The following is a 15,495-nucleotide window of genomic DNA, read 5'->3' on the forward strand; positions in this document are numbered from 1 at the left end:
CACCATCACTGTCCCGTTGATTGGCTACATCCATCACGTGACCTTGTTTATGCAAGGAGACCGGTGGGGGACACAAGCCAGTGTGAAGGAGCGGCACTGGTCTGGCAAGTGTGTACAGGATTTATTTATTTTTTAAAGCCCATTTCAGATGCTTGCCTTGCTTATGGAGGGTGGTGGATTCACCAACCTCCACCCTGAGGTCCTTTTCAAGACAAAATATTGGAATAGTATATATTTTCATGCTCACTAATGATGTTTTAACCACTACCAATGGTGATGTTTTAATCACCATTTTATCAAACCTGCATGGTACACCTCCATAATCTTCTCTATTATTTTTACGTAAATTTCTTTCATATTGAAATGAAATAATTTATAATATTTTCAAAATAGCTTTGTTTCTGGTCTATAGAAGGTCTACAGATATTATCTGCTGCGGCTGTACTTTGTATGCTGCTCGCCTCCCATTGCATCAGCTTTGAGCTCTCTGACTTAAATAGTTATTTCTGAAATCTCTTTATCTGCATAGCACTATCTCCTTACATCAATAAACACAGGAGGCTTTGTATGCCTTGTAAGTAAAGAGCAAAATATAAAAAAGCCAACAGAACAGATACCCACATGGAAGGCAGTGGGCATTGGTCTTTAGAATTGCAGTGTTTCCTTTTTGATTCCCTAAATTTTAATTTTCTGTGCTTTCTCGTTTTATTTATCTTGTTAAATAATGCATGTACCATCAAAAGGGAAAGGCAATTAGCACATTAATAGCGAATAATGTTAATGATGCATAGTTTGGTTTAATCACTATACTATTACATAATTATAGCACATCAAAGTGCTGTGGAATAGGTTCTTGGGATATACATACCCAATCTTATTCCCTTAGTGACTGCCGATATGCCTTCTTTACGACACTGATAAATAACTATAGTGCTCCCTTACATGGCAGGATGGAGCGAATGTTTGCTGTATGGTACAGATGACACCCTGTTGCATCGGCCGTGACTGTTGTTAGCACCAATTGTGATTATTTAACCCCCTTGATGCTGCTTACTGTAGTGACAACAGCATCTAGATTGTTAACAAAGACGGGCTTCCTCTTTCTCCCATTGGCAAAATCTGCCCACCTGATCGTAAGGTGTCAAATGTTGGTATGGCAACCCGAGGACAAGTAATATCCCTCGGGTCTGCTGGCCATGATGGCCTGTTAGGCCCTGTCATACATAGGGTCTAACAGACATGTGTCAGTGTACAGTGACCGGTATAATGCACTGCAATACAGAAGTATCAGACCAGCCATCAAAGTATAAAATTTTCAAATTTCATAGTGGGACAAAATAAAATAAAAAAAGTAAAAAAATAAAAAAGGAAAACCTTCAATAAAATTTGAAAGGAATATATAAAAAAGGGGAAAAAAAATCACAGAAAAATGTTTGTCACTAAAAAGACAGATTTTATTTAAAGTAAGAAATAAACAAAAAACGTACACATTATTGGTATCACTGCGTCTATTAAGCCTCAGCTGATGAGAACCCCAGTCTCCTGTATATGACCTCATGGCTGTTTGTTTCCTGATGCAGATTTTAATAAGGACGAAAAAGTATTAAAGGTCCCTGGACCTTAAATATTTTGAGAAAAGGTCAAATTATTTCTTTTAGTTTGACCACATGAAGGAAGTTAGACTCTTAAGTTCATTAAAGAAGCACTCCTCCTCCCATCAAAATTTTTATCCTCTTAGTCTTCATATATTGCAGTCATCATATTATATGGCACTGTGTACTTACAATTACTTGTACTTGCATACTTGTTTGCAATTACAGAGGTCAGGTTCTGGGGCTGTCGCTGGGCAACACTGAGTTTCAGCTCTCTCCAAAGATTTTCTATTGGGTTTAGGTCTGGAGACTGGCTAGGCCAATCCAGGACCTTGAAATACTTCTTGCAGAGCCACTCCTTAGTTGTCCTGGCTTTGTGTTTTGGGCCATTGTCATGCTGGAAAACCCAGCCACGACCCATCTTAAATGCTCTTAATGAGGAGAGGAGGTCGTTGGCCTAAATCTCACGATACATGACCCCATCCATCCTCCCTTTAATACAGTGCAGTCGTCCTGTCCCCTTTGCAAAAAAGCACCCCCAAAGTATGATGTTTCCCTCACCATGCTTAACTGTTGGGACGGTGTTCTTGGGGTTGTACTCCTATTCCTTCTTCCTCCAAACACGGCGAGTGGAGTTGATACCAAAAGGTTCTATTTTGGTCTAATGTGACCACATGACTTTCTCCCACGCCTCCTCTAGATCATCCAGATGGTCATTGGCGAACTTCATACGGGCCTGGATATGTGCTTAGGTGAGCAGGGCGACCTTGCATGCCCTGCAGGATTTTAATCCATGATGGCATAGTGTGTTACTAACAGTAATGTTTGAGAATGTGGTCCCAGCTCTCTTCAGGTCATTGACCAGATCCTCCTGTGTAGTTCTGGGCTGGTTCCAGACCTTTCTCAGAATCATCCTTGCCCCACAAGACGAGATCTTGCATGGAGCCCCAGACTAAGGAAGATTGCCAGTCATCTTGTGTTTCTTTTATTTGCTAATAATTGTGCTAACAGTTGTTGCCTTATCACGAAGCTGCTTGCCTATTGTCCTGTAGCCCATCCCAGCCTTGTGTAGGTCTACAATTTTGTCCCTGGTGTCTTTAGACAGCTCTTTGGTTTTGGCCATGGTGGAGAGGTTGGAGTGTGATTGTGTGTGGACAGGTGTCTTTTGTACAGGGAACGAGCTCAAACAGGTGCAATTAATACAGGTAATGAGTGCAGAGTAGGAGGGCTTCCCAATGAAAAGCTAACAGGTCTGTGAGAGCCAAAATTCTTGCTGGTTGGTAGGTGAAGAAATACTTATTTCATGCAATAAAATGCAATTTAATTATTTAAAAATCATACAATGTGATTTCTGTTTTTTGTTTTTAGATTCTGTCTCTCACAGGTGAAGTGCACCTACAATAAAAATTACAGACCTCTCCATTCTTTGTAGGTGGGAAAATTTGCAAAAGCGGCAGTGTATTTTCCTCATTGTAGCAGAGATGAATTTGTTAAGATGTGTTAAGACTTTCTTGTGATCACTTAAAGGGTTTTTCCGCCTTCCAAAAATATGACTCCAAACGCTTATATACATTTTAAATAATAAACACTGCATGTACTCACTTTCTCCAGGGCCATAGCGGACTTTCGATGCTGCTTCGGTTTCTGTTTACCGACTGCAGTGGTGATCTCACAAATACAGTTCAAATAACCGTTTCAGTCAATCAGTGATTTAAAGGGCTAGTGTTGGCTACTTCTGCACAGACGCTGAGCTAAGTGATTGGCTGAAGCTGTCATGTGCGCTGGAGTCATGACGTCATCACTTCCGCCAGTAAACAAACTGAGCAGGGGTGGACCTGGGGAACGTGGGGAACTGATGTGTTTATTTTATATGTATAGAATAGAGATGAGCGTTGTTCTACTCGAACTGTTCGCCAATCTCAAATTCGAGCTGTTTTGGGCGGTGTTCGAGCCGGTCGGCGAACACGAACAATTTGAGAAAAATTCGGCTGTTCGAGGTTATGTTCGATAACTGTTCGTGCACCAAAATCATAACTGGATTTTTTCTCAGTAATGATGAAAATTAATGTTAATACGCAGTTTGAGTGTACAGCGGGGCGGGGGGAGGGGCAGGGGATGGATCTCTGCAGGAACAATGAAGATCTCCATTTTTTTTTCTCTTTCCCGCATTTGCAGTGGGGAGGTGCAATCTGTCAGCCTATCAGCAGCGCACACACGGAGCGAAGTGCTTTTTTTCACACAAGCAAGGGCATGTGTGATTGGCAGTGTATGTCACATGTCCTTGCCCTATAAGACCAAGCCATTTTCCCCGTCGCCACCATTTTCTCACTGCTGCAGCTGCGTGTTAGACGGCACCGCTGTTGCTGTGTGTGCTATACCTTGTTAATTTCAAGCCAATTTTCGCACAAATATACAGATAGCTTGGGAGTAGGGAATAGTTGTGATTGCAGTCCTTTTAAGGACTAGGTTACAGCATTTCCTACGACTTTTATCAGGGAGGTCTGTGCTCTTAAATAGATAGGTTGTGGGAGTAAAGACTAATTGTAATTGGAGTCCTTTTCAGGACTAGGTTACATCAGTTCCTATCAGTTTTTGCCAGGCAGGTCTGTGCCAGTGCTGTGCAAGTTTTTTTCACAGCATTTGGCTGAATCTAGCAAAGCTAATCCTTTTTGGCCTATTGCAGAGTGTGTTAGTCAGTGGAGTAGCCTATCTGTGTTGCAAGATATAACACCTGTGTATAGAATACCAATTTTTTTACTGCACCTAGTGAAGTAAAATCTTTTGGGCATAGCATCATTCTATTAGTCCATCTATACTGACCTCCATCAGGTTGCAAACTGAATATAATTTTTTTCTGCATCTAGCTGTGAAAAAATATTTGGGCTTCTAGCGGTGTGTGGGACTTGGTCTATTAGTCCATCTATACTGACCTCCATCAGGTTGCAAATTAAAAATAATTTTTTTCTGCATCTAGCTCTGAAAAAATATTTGGGCTTCTAGCGGTGTGTGGGACTTGGTCTATTAGTCCATCTATACTGACCTCCATCAGGTTGCAAATTAAAAATAATTTTTTTCTGCATCTAGCTCTGAAAAAATATTTGGGCTTCTAGCAGTGTGTGGGACTTGGTCTATTAGTCCATCTATACTGACCTACATCAGGTTGCAAATTAAAAATAATTTTTTTCTGCATCTAGCTCTGAAAAAATATTTGGGCTTCTAGCGGTGTGTGGGACTTGTTCTATTAGTCCATCTATACTGACCTCCATCAGGTTGCAAATTAAAAATAATTTTTTTCTGCATCTAGCTCTGAAAAAATATTTGGGCTTCTAGCAGTGTGTGGGACTTGGTCTATTAGTCCATCTATACTGACCTCCATCAGGTTGCAAATTAAAAATAATTTTTTTCTGCATCTAGCTCTGAAAAAATATTTGGGCTTCTAGCGGTGTGTGGGACTTGGTCTATTAGTCCATCTATACTGACCTCCATCAGGTTGCAAATTAAAAATAATTTTTTTCTGCATCTAGCTCTGAAAAAATATTTGGGCTTCTAGCAGTGTGTGGGACTTGGTCTATTAGTCCATCTATACTGACCTACATCAGGTTGCAAATTAAAAATAATTTTTTTCTGCATCTAGCTCTGAAAAAATATTTGGGCTTCTAGCGGTGTGTGGGACTTGGTCTATTAGTCCATCTATACTGACCTCCATCAGGTTGCAAATTAAAAATAATTTTTTTCTGCATCTAGCTCTGAAAAAATATTTGGGCTTCTAGCAGTGTGTGGGACTTGGTCTATTAGTCCATCTATACTGACCTACATCAGGTTGCAAATTAAAAATAATTTTTTTCTGCATCTAGCTCTGAAAAAATATTTGGGCTTCTAGCAGTGTGTGGGACTTGGTCTATTAGTCCATCTATACTGACCTCCATCAGGTTGCAAATTAAAAATAATTTTTTTCTGCATCTAACCCAGCCAATAGTTTTGGCCTAATACCACAGTTTGGCCACTCAGCTCTGCTCGGTTACCATCCATTGTTTTTTTGTGCAAACAACTCCAGAGTTGTGAATTAGTTAACCACCAAAATGAGTGGAAAAAGGCCTGCTGCTGGTGGAAAGGGGAATAGGCATGTTGGGAAGGGGAAAAAAGGTTGTGTCCGTGGGGTAGGTGCAGAAGAAAGACCATCTTCCAGCCAAACTAAAATGTCTACTTCTTTTAGCGGACAATGTGATAAGATCCCTTTCTTACGGTCACGCCAATCGCTACAAATTCCAGATGAGGCACAAAAACAGCAGGTGCTTCAACGGATATCAAGTGCTCCTTTAAGTGGGCTCTCCTCCACATCAACTTCAACATCACAAATACTCCAGTCCTCAAAGGTGTCACCCAAATCGCACTTGCTTCCTCACAGCTCCCAAATCTCCAGCTGCCCGTCTGAGTATGAGGTAGAACAGATGGTTGAGTCTGCAGAGCTGTTTACTCATACTATAGCCTGGGAATCAGAGGTCGACTCCAGCGCTTCTGTGAATCCAGACGAGGAAATGATCTGCACTGATGCCCAGAATCTTTGAGTCGGATCCAGGACCAGACGCAGAAGGTTCTGACCATAATGTAGACCCTCATTCCCAAACTGTAACTCCTGTTGGTGGAGACAATGAGGAAGACGATGATAAGACTCAAATACCTGATTGGAGCGACAACTTTAGTTTTTTGTCAGGGCAGGAACAGGTTGGCTCTGAGGACGACGGGTGTGATAACGCACAGGGTGATGATGATGAGGTCGGAGATCCCACTTACTGTCAACCCACAGTCAGCCAAGAGATGAGGTCAGCAGAGGAGGTGGAGGAAGATGCTAGTGACGACGAGGTCAGGTTGCGCCTTCCTGGACAGAGACGTAGTACTGGAAGCACGTCAACAACTGCATCCTCAAACACAACTCTGCCTCTCACCACAAGTCGTGGTGGCTCTTCAGGTCGCATGGGTGCTAAGCCTTGCATAGCCTGGGCATTTTTTCAGATCGATAAAGATGACCCAACTCGTGTTATCTGTAACATTTGTCAGCAAAAGCTAAGTAGAGGCCAAAAAATACATAGTTTGAGTACTTCATGCATGAACCGGCACATGGACATGAAGCATAAGTTGCAGTGGGAAGCTCAGTGTGCTACAATGCGGCCTAGCCGGCCGGGCCAATCACCGTCTGCCATATCTTGTGCATCCGCGGCCTCTTCATCCTCTGTGACTGGGGGGACAGCAGTCACACCTGTTTTGGGGCGCAGACCTGCCACCTCTTTACCCGCAACAGCCAGCGTGATTGGCAGGTCATCATTTTCTTTGGAGGTGGTAACACCAGCTGGTGTTGAGCGCTGTCCGACATCGATAGCACCACCTTTGGATCAAGGCAACCTAACATGTCCGCCTGCATCTTCCTCACAGACCGGCAGTTTGCCGGGGACACCCTTATCAACCCCGTCTAAGCACAATAGCCAGCCCTCGGTCCCTCAGATGTGGACAAGTAAAAGACCATTTCCTCCTAGCCATGAGAAAGCTAAGAGGTTGAATTTCACCATCTGCAAGCTCTTGGCTACAGAAATGCTGCCTTTCCGCCTGGTGGACACAGAGGATTTTCGAGACCTTATGTCCGTCGCAGTGCCCCAGTACCAGATGCCCAGTCGGCACTACTTCTCAAAGAAAGGTGTGCCTGCGCTCCACCAGCATGTCGCACACAACATCACCGCTTCTTTGAGAAACTCTGTGTGTGACAGGGTGCATTTCACCACAGACACTTGGACGAGTAGGCATGGACAGGGGCGTTACATGTCGCTGACTGGGCACTGGGTAACTATGGTGACAGCAAGACAAGGGGCTGCTGTCCAAGTCTTGCCGTCCCCACGAGTTGTGCGTCAATCCTCTTTATGTCAAAGTTCCTCCACTGCTTCTGCCTCCTCAACCTCCTCTCGGTCTTCCACCTGCACCCAAAGCCTGTCTGGTCATGCCACAAGCTTTCTAACTGCGCAGAAGGGATCCTGCACACCTCCTTACTATGCTGGCAGTAGGGCTCAACGTCATCAGGCGGTTTTTACATTGAAATGTCTGGGAAATGTGAGTCACACAGCTGAGGAGTTGTGGTCAGCTCTGGAGAACCAATTTCATGAATGGTTGTCTCCACTGGACCTGAAACCAGGGAAGGCCGTGTGCGACAATGCTGCAAACCTGGGTGCGGCCCTTCGCCGGGGCAATGTCACACACGTGCCTTGTATGGCTCACGTGTTGAACCTGGTTGTCCAGCAATTTTTAGCCCACTATCCCAGACTAGATGGCCTTCTGCAGAGGGCACGGTCGCTGTGTGCTCACTTCCGCCGTTGGCATCCCGCAGCTCAGCGACTTACATCTCTACAGAAGTCGTTGGGCCTGCCACTTCACCGGCTAAAATGCGATGTGCCTACCCGGTGGAATTCAACTCTGCACATGTTGCAGCGACTGTGGCAGCACCGACAAGCCCTGGTGCAATACGTTCTGACGTATAGCCTGGGCCAACGAGATTCAGAGGTGGGGCAAATCACGCTGGAGGAGTGGTCTCAGATCAGGGACCTATGCACCCTTCTGCACAGTTTTGAAATGGCGACGAAGATGTTTAGTGCTGACGATGCCATTATCAGCATGACTATTCCGGTGATTTACATGCTGGAGCACATGTTAAACAGAATTCGGAGTCAGGTGGTGGCACAAGAGGAGGTGGAGGAAGTAGAGGAGGAGGAGTTGTATGCGGAAGGGCTAACATCTGCAAGGTCCAGACGGTCGGCAGCACCAAGGCGGCAGGCATGTGAGGGTGGGGGAGATGGTTTTACCAGGGCGCATGGTAGCAGCCAAACTAGTGAGGAAGGTGCAGGAGCCCAGGAAGAAGTGGAGGACGAACTGATGGAAGACTCATCAGATGAGGGAGACCTTGATCACATTTCTGTTGTGCGAGGTTGGGGGGAGAGGACAGAGGAAGGAAGCATGATTGTTACCTCGCCACCAACACAACAGGGACTTGGTGCTCCTGGATGCGCAACACACATGAGTGCCTTCTTGCTGCACTACCTGCAACATGACCCTCGAATTGTGAGAATTAGAAATAATCCTGACTACTGGGTTGCCACACTGTTAGATCCCCGGTACAAAAGTAAATTTGCAGAAATTATTCCTGCCATAGAAAGGGATGCACGCATGCAGGAGTATCAGCAGAGACTGTTGCAGAATCTTACATGTGCTTTTCCACAAAATACCAGTGGTGCACGTAGTGAATCTCACAGTTCCAACTTGCCAACCGTGGGACCGTCAAGTGTTCAGCACTCAAACCGTAACAGAACCACAGTATCTGCTGGTAACATCAATTTTGCGGAATCATTTCACCACTTTTTTAGCCCATCCTTTGCAAGGCCACAGGAGACAAGAAGTCTGACACATAGTCAACGCCTAGAGACGATGGTACAGGAGTATCTCCAAGTAAACATTGAAGCCACGACTGTGTCACTGGACCCTTGCTCTTTTTGGGCTTCCAATCTGGATAAATGGCCGGAGCTAGCCACTTACGCCTTGGAGATCTTGTCATGCCCCGCAGCCAGCGTTCTGTCTGAACGTGTGTTCAGCGCTGCTGGTGGTGTGCTGACAGATAAGCGCACGCGGCTCTCCACTGATAATGTAGACAGACTCACGTTCATAAAGATGAACAAATCATGGATCCGAAACGACTTTTCTACCCCTGTGTCATCCTGGGGAGAGTAAAAGCTTGATGATTGGTTAAAATCACCCTACCAACCGTTTTAAGCTTTCAAATTACTAATCATGTTTATCTGTATCTTGACTGGAAAATAATTTGGGCTTTGTAGCAGTGTGCAGCACTGATCCTATTAGGCCATCTATACTAAAGCTTCACCAGATTTAAAATTAAAAATAATTTTTAGCTGCATCTAGCCCGGAAAATAATTTTGGGGCTCCGAGATGCGCAAGGCACATAAGTGCCTTCTTGCTGCACTACCTGCAGCATGACCCTCATATTGTCAGAATTCGAAGTAATCATGACTACTGGGTTGCCACACTCTTAGATCCCCCAAACTTTTCGATCAACCTTTTCATTTTAATAAGGACCAAAAAAATGGTCATTTTTGAAATTATAAGCATTAGCAGGTTGTTAGAAACTGAAATCAAACAGTTTTCAACTCAAAACTTTATTCTAGGTGATGTTACATTTTCACATAGGACCCCTTGTTCGAAAGGAGCTTCTGAACTCTCTCGTCCATTGAATTTGTCAGGTTTTGGATGGTTTCTGCTTCAATTGTTTTGCATGAGGACAGAATACCCTCCCAGAGCTGTTGCTTAGATGTGAACTGCCTCCCGCCATCATAGACACTCCTTTTAATGATGCTCCAAAGGTTCTGAATGGGGTAGAGGTCAGGGGAGCATGGAGGTCACACCATAAGTTTGTCCCCTTTTATGCCCATATCAGCCAGAGATGCAGATGTTTTATGTGCAGCATGAGATGGTGCATTATCATGCAGAAAAATGATCTTGCTGTGAAATACACGGTTCTTCTTCTTGAACCATGGCAGGAAGTGCTGTTTGAGAAAATCCACATACATTATGGAGTTCATCTTTAGCGCCTTCAGGGATCCTAAAGGGGCCGACAATCTCTCTCCCCATGATTCCAGCCCAAAACATTACTCCACCTCCTCCTTGTTGGCGCTGTAGCCGTGTTTGCGTGGGGTGTCCATCAACCAGCCATCCTCCACTCCATCCATCTGGACCATCGAGCGCTGCACGGCACTCATCCGTGAACAAAACAGTTTTGAAATCAGTCTTCATGTAATGTTTGGCCCACTGGAGCCGTTTCTGCTTGTGTGAAGTGGATAGAGGAGGTCGACAGGATGGCGCATGCACAGCTGCAAACCTCTGAAGGACCCTGCATCTTGTTGTTCGGGGGACGTTGGAGGCACAAGCAGCTTCAAAATCTTGTCCGCTGCTATGACAAGGCTTTTTTGCCGCTGCTCTTTCAACCTGACGTAATTGCCTGTAGGAAAGAGTCCTCAATTTGCCCTTATCAGCACGCACACGTGTGTACTGTGAATCAGCTACATACTTCTTGATTGCCAAGACACTTCATCCTGATCATCGCACAATGTTGATTGTAGTCATGCCTTGACCTAAACACTCCACAATTTGTTGCTTCTCAGCAGCCGACACATCCTTTAGAAAATGTAGGCTGCTTAATAATGTGAGAGAGCCTTCTTAAGTAGTCTTGCCTTTCATTGGACACACCTGCCAAACTAATTAGCACAGGTGTCTGCAATTGCTTACAGTGATATAAAGAGCCCTGACACACATCACCATCAATGAGTTTAACTAACAAACAAACAAATTCTTCCCTTATCACTCCTAAACACTTTTTGTATAATAATTTGGAACGCAGTGTACATGTGCTTTTCCACAAAACACCAGTGGTTCACGTAGTGAATCTTACAGTTCTAACTTGCCAACCGTGGTCTGTATGGAGTTGTTCAATAAAGGGCCCAAAATTAAGATAACATAGATGGGAGAGGTCTCTATGAATAGGAATTCCTAAGTATTTGATACCCTGTGAGGGCCAGGCAAAGGGAAAGTTGGACTGGATGGAATCCTATATGGATTTGGGGAGGGAGACATCGGGGGCCTCAGACTTCGCTGCATTGATTTTAAAATTTTACCATGTAACAAAGTGATCTATTTCAGCCATAACAGCATGGATGGATATATGTGATTGAGTGATATATACTAGGACATCATCAGCAAATAGAGAGCACTTGTACTCGGTGCCTCCCACCTCAATCCACCTAATATTGGGGTTATGGCGAATTGATGAGAGCAGGTGCTCCGTCACTAGGATGTATAAGAGAGGGGACAGAGGACATCACTGCCTTGTCCCATTGGTGATTGTGAAAGGTGATGAAAATGTTCTGACGCACCCCCTGGGCCTTGGGACACCCGGAGCCGGACCCTTTTTGGTGGATGCTGGTGGTTGTAGTCTTCGTGGCGGCGACCCAGTTCCGTGGCTCAGGGCGGTCAAACCAGTGGCGGAACTATTTATGTGGTTTTCATGTTTAAATGTCCGACTACGCCACCCGTGGATTGCGGTCAGAGTGAACCGCCGCTACAGGGCAGACCACTGAGGCTGGTGTTGTGGGTGCAGCAGAGCGTAGCATAACTCCCCACGGGAGGAGTATAGCCTCAGGGCAGTGTATGCGGAGGATGGGGGTGATGGTGCAGGGCAGCAGCAGTAACGACACGGAGTCAGTGATGCAGTTCAGGGCCTTTACTCACAGTTCTTATTATCCAGACCACGTCTGCAGGTAACGGCTGCCCACGTCGTACTGTGCTCACCAGGTGAGGGGCTCAGACAACTCCCAGATAACTTTGGAGCACTTCACAGGACCCCCTTTGTGTGTCCTTTGTCTGGCCTTTCTTACCAACACTTCTGTCCGGCTGCCTCGGGCCTCCTCTTGGTAAACTTGGCTCCAGTTTCCCTGACCCTATGTGGTGCCTTCCTAGCGGGTGTAGCGAGGGGCTGCGCCACATAAAATGTCAGAGCCTCCGGTTTCTAGCTGAGGGTCGTTTCCTGCCTCCACTAGTTCGGGGACCGGTCTCCCCCTTTGGCCTGACCCCTCCACGCAGGTGGATTCGGGCGTGCGGTGGCGACTCGCCCGTCCGCACCCCTGGGATCCCTTCATTCCTCGTTCCTGGAGCCTTCTCCGCTCCTCTTCCTTCCTTCTCCCTCTTCCAGGCCTGGGCCTCTGTTACTAGACCCGCCTCCGGAGCAGAGCTCATGCAGAGCCCCTGCTCCCTGCCACTTCTGCTCAGACTTCTCTGCACTGAACTAAGATGGTGCCCATCTTTTATACTCCCTTCTCAATGCACCCAGGAACTGCTTCCTCCCTGCTCCTGCACTACAGGGTTCCCCTTCCTCAGTGTTCCCTCCCCCCACTCCAGCCAGGGACAGGGACTGTCGTGCCCATCTCAGGGGCATATTGGTCGCCCTGCCCCACGGCAATGTGGTGTAATGCATGCAGGTGTCGGGTCCTGATCCACACTCCATCCTTACCTGAGAGTGAGATATCACACCTCTGGGTGAGGTGCAATACGTCTTTAGCAACCGAGCCCTCAGGGTGCTACAGTTCCATTTATCTTCAGCCTAGGTGACGTATTGCGATACAGGGCCGTGATTTTGGCTATAAAAGGGTCCCCTAGACCCCTACCCCAAGCTTTTTAAGAGAATCATATATGGCGTGCCAGGAGACTCTATGGAATGCTTTCTCAGCATCCAACGAGAGTATCTAATTACAAATTTTTAACTGCATCTAGCCCAGGAAATACTTTGTGCCTAGTAGCAGTGTCTGCTAGTAAGCGGATTATCCCGGCTGTTAAGCAAGCTGCACCACCTGTAGTTTAGACACTTAATTTTTTCAAAGGAAATGCTTCGGGACCATGGGATACTTAGTGAAGAGCATCAGGAGGCACCCCAAGGCATAGGGGCTGGGACTGGCAGTAGGATGCCTTGCGGTGGACAGCCGAGCTCGATCCTTATAAAAGCTTTTTAACTGCAGCAGCTTTAGTGGACGCTACTGGAGCTGGAATTACCGCGGCTGCTGGCATGAGACTTGCCCTCCAATAGATCCTTGTAAATGGATTTAAAGTGTATTCATTCAAATTAGAGAGACAATTTAAATTAAAAAGCTTAGAGCTGCCTCCACCACAGGGGGGCTCGCTCGACCCACCAGCGGACAGGCACCAGTATTGGGAGAAGGGGGCTGGCCGTCAGGGTTCACCGCGGCTCTGGCACAAACCCGGCGACACGGAGGTGGCACGGGCAGGAGCGGACTGGCCGTGTCGGCTTCTCACTTTTTGGATTTTAGAAGGGCATGACATGCCTATATCTGTGTCTCCCCCTCCTTTTACTCCTCCACCTCTTTTATTTTCGCATGACTATATGTACTTGTCACTTTTCCATGTGTTAGTTATGTCTTCTGAGCAGTTTGTCAGCTTTTGGACACCTTTGAAGGTGTTTTCTATGTGTTTCTATGTGTTTTTGTTTGCCTGCCATTGGTTTTAACGGTGTTCGAAGGTGTTCGACGAACAGTTCGGCGAACACACGGGTGTTCGACGAACCGAACCGAACTCGAACACTACGGGGGTGGCTCAACACTAGTATAGAAGCATTTGGAGACATATTTTTTGAAAGTGGAAAACTCCTTTTAGTGATAACAAGGAATTCCTGATAACTTGTTAACAAATTCATCTCGAAGACATCTGTATAGCTCACTTGAAAGGAGTTTATTAGTATTCATAGAAGAAATATTATTAGCTACAAGAGCGCTAGGCTATAATCTAGGCTTGTCCTTGGAAACCAGGTTTAAAGGCCTCCTGAGGTGTGTGTGTGTATATATATATATATATATATATATATATATATATATATATATATATATATACACACAGTACAGACCAAAAGTTTGGACACACCTTCTCATTTAAAGATTTTTCTGTATTTTCATGACTATGTAAATTGTACATTCACACTGAAGGCATCAAAAATGGGGGTTAACAATAGCGATTAGAGCATATATGGTGTTCAAATTTGAGGAGAAACGTTTGATGGGGCTTTCCAACTTTAAAGATGGCGACTGTAACATTAGAGATGCACTGAGCATGTCCGATGACATCATGAAGTGGGCGGACCAGGCTTGTCCCGATCATGTGATGAGATAATGGAGATTTCCTGGGAAACATGCGCAGTTGAGTTTTTCAGACGTGAGGATAGCGTGGAGTAAATAGCAAATGTGGTTTTGCATGATTGCTGCAGGGTGAGTCGCTGCCTCAAATATATTATGATTTATAATGTACACCTGGCACTGATAGATATCAATTAAAGCACTTATCACTTTGAGAGTTATGGATACTGTAACTGATGATAATAATATTTTTGTAAAAGATTTTTTTACTATGTATGTAACTGGATGATATTTTGAGAAATGCACTATTGCACTTTTTTATATAATCATGTTTTTGTATAAATTGATTCTAATTATGGCATCACTGTTTGTAACTATATATATTGCACTATATGCACTTGAACTCTGCTTGAGAAAGGTTCTGTGAACCGAAACGTCGCCTTTGGGCTCATTAACCCCTTAAGCCCCGGAGCATTTTTCGTTTTTGCATTTTCGTTTTTGCTCCCCTTGTTCCCAGAGCCATAGCGTTTTTATTTTTTGGTCAATATGGCCATGTGAGGGCTTATTTTTTGCGGGACGAGTTGTACTTTTCAACGCCATTACTAGTTTTATCATATCCTGTACGGGAAAACGGGAAAAAAATTCCAAGTGCGGTAAAATTGCAAAAAAAGTGCAATACCACAGTTGTTTTTTATTTATTTTTTTTACCATGTTCACTGAATGCTAAAACTGACCTGCCCTTCTTATTCTACAGGTCATTACAAGTTCATAGACACCAAACATGTATAGGTTCTTTTATATTTAAGTGGTGAAAAAAAATTCCAAAATTTGGTAAAAAAAAAAATAAAAAAATAGCGCCATTTTCTAAGACCCGTAGCGTCTCCATTTTTCGTGATCTGGGGCTGGTTGATGGCTTATTTTTTGCGTGCCAGGCTGACGTTTTTATTGATAACATTTGGGGTAGATCCGATGTTTTGATCGCCCGTTATTGCATTTTATTGCAATTTTGCGGCGACCAAAAAACGTAATTCTGGCGTTTAGAATTTTTTTCTCGCTACGCCGTTTACCGATCGGAATAATTATTTTTTTATATTGATAGATCGTGCGATTCTGAACGTGGCGATACCAAATATGTGTATGTGGGGTTTTTTTTTATATATTTTATTTTGAAT

The 15,495-nt window shown here is 44.8% G+C and overlaps 1 protein-coding gene across 1 annotated transcript in view; it reads left to right on the forward strand.

Annotated features, from left to right (window-relative positions):
- ANO10 (anoctamin 10) overlaps positions 1 to 15,495 on the forward strand; it is a 353,685-nt gene that overhangs the window by 306,394 nt on the left and 31,796 nt on the right. The window lies entirely within an intron of this gene.

The sequence above is a fragment of the Phyllobates terribilis genome, unplaced genomic scaffold, assembly GCF_046119375.1.
Source record: "Phyllobates terribilis strain yellow unplaced genomic scaffold, ASM4611937v1 Scaffold_4__5_contigs__length_816908805, whole genome shotgun sequence".
Classification (NCBI taxonomy): domain Eukaryota; kingdom Metazoa; phylum Chordata; class Amphibia; order Anura; family Dendrobatidae; genus Phyllobates; species Phyllobates terribilis.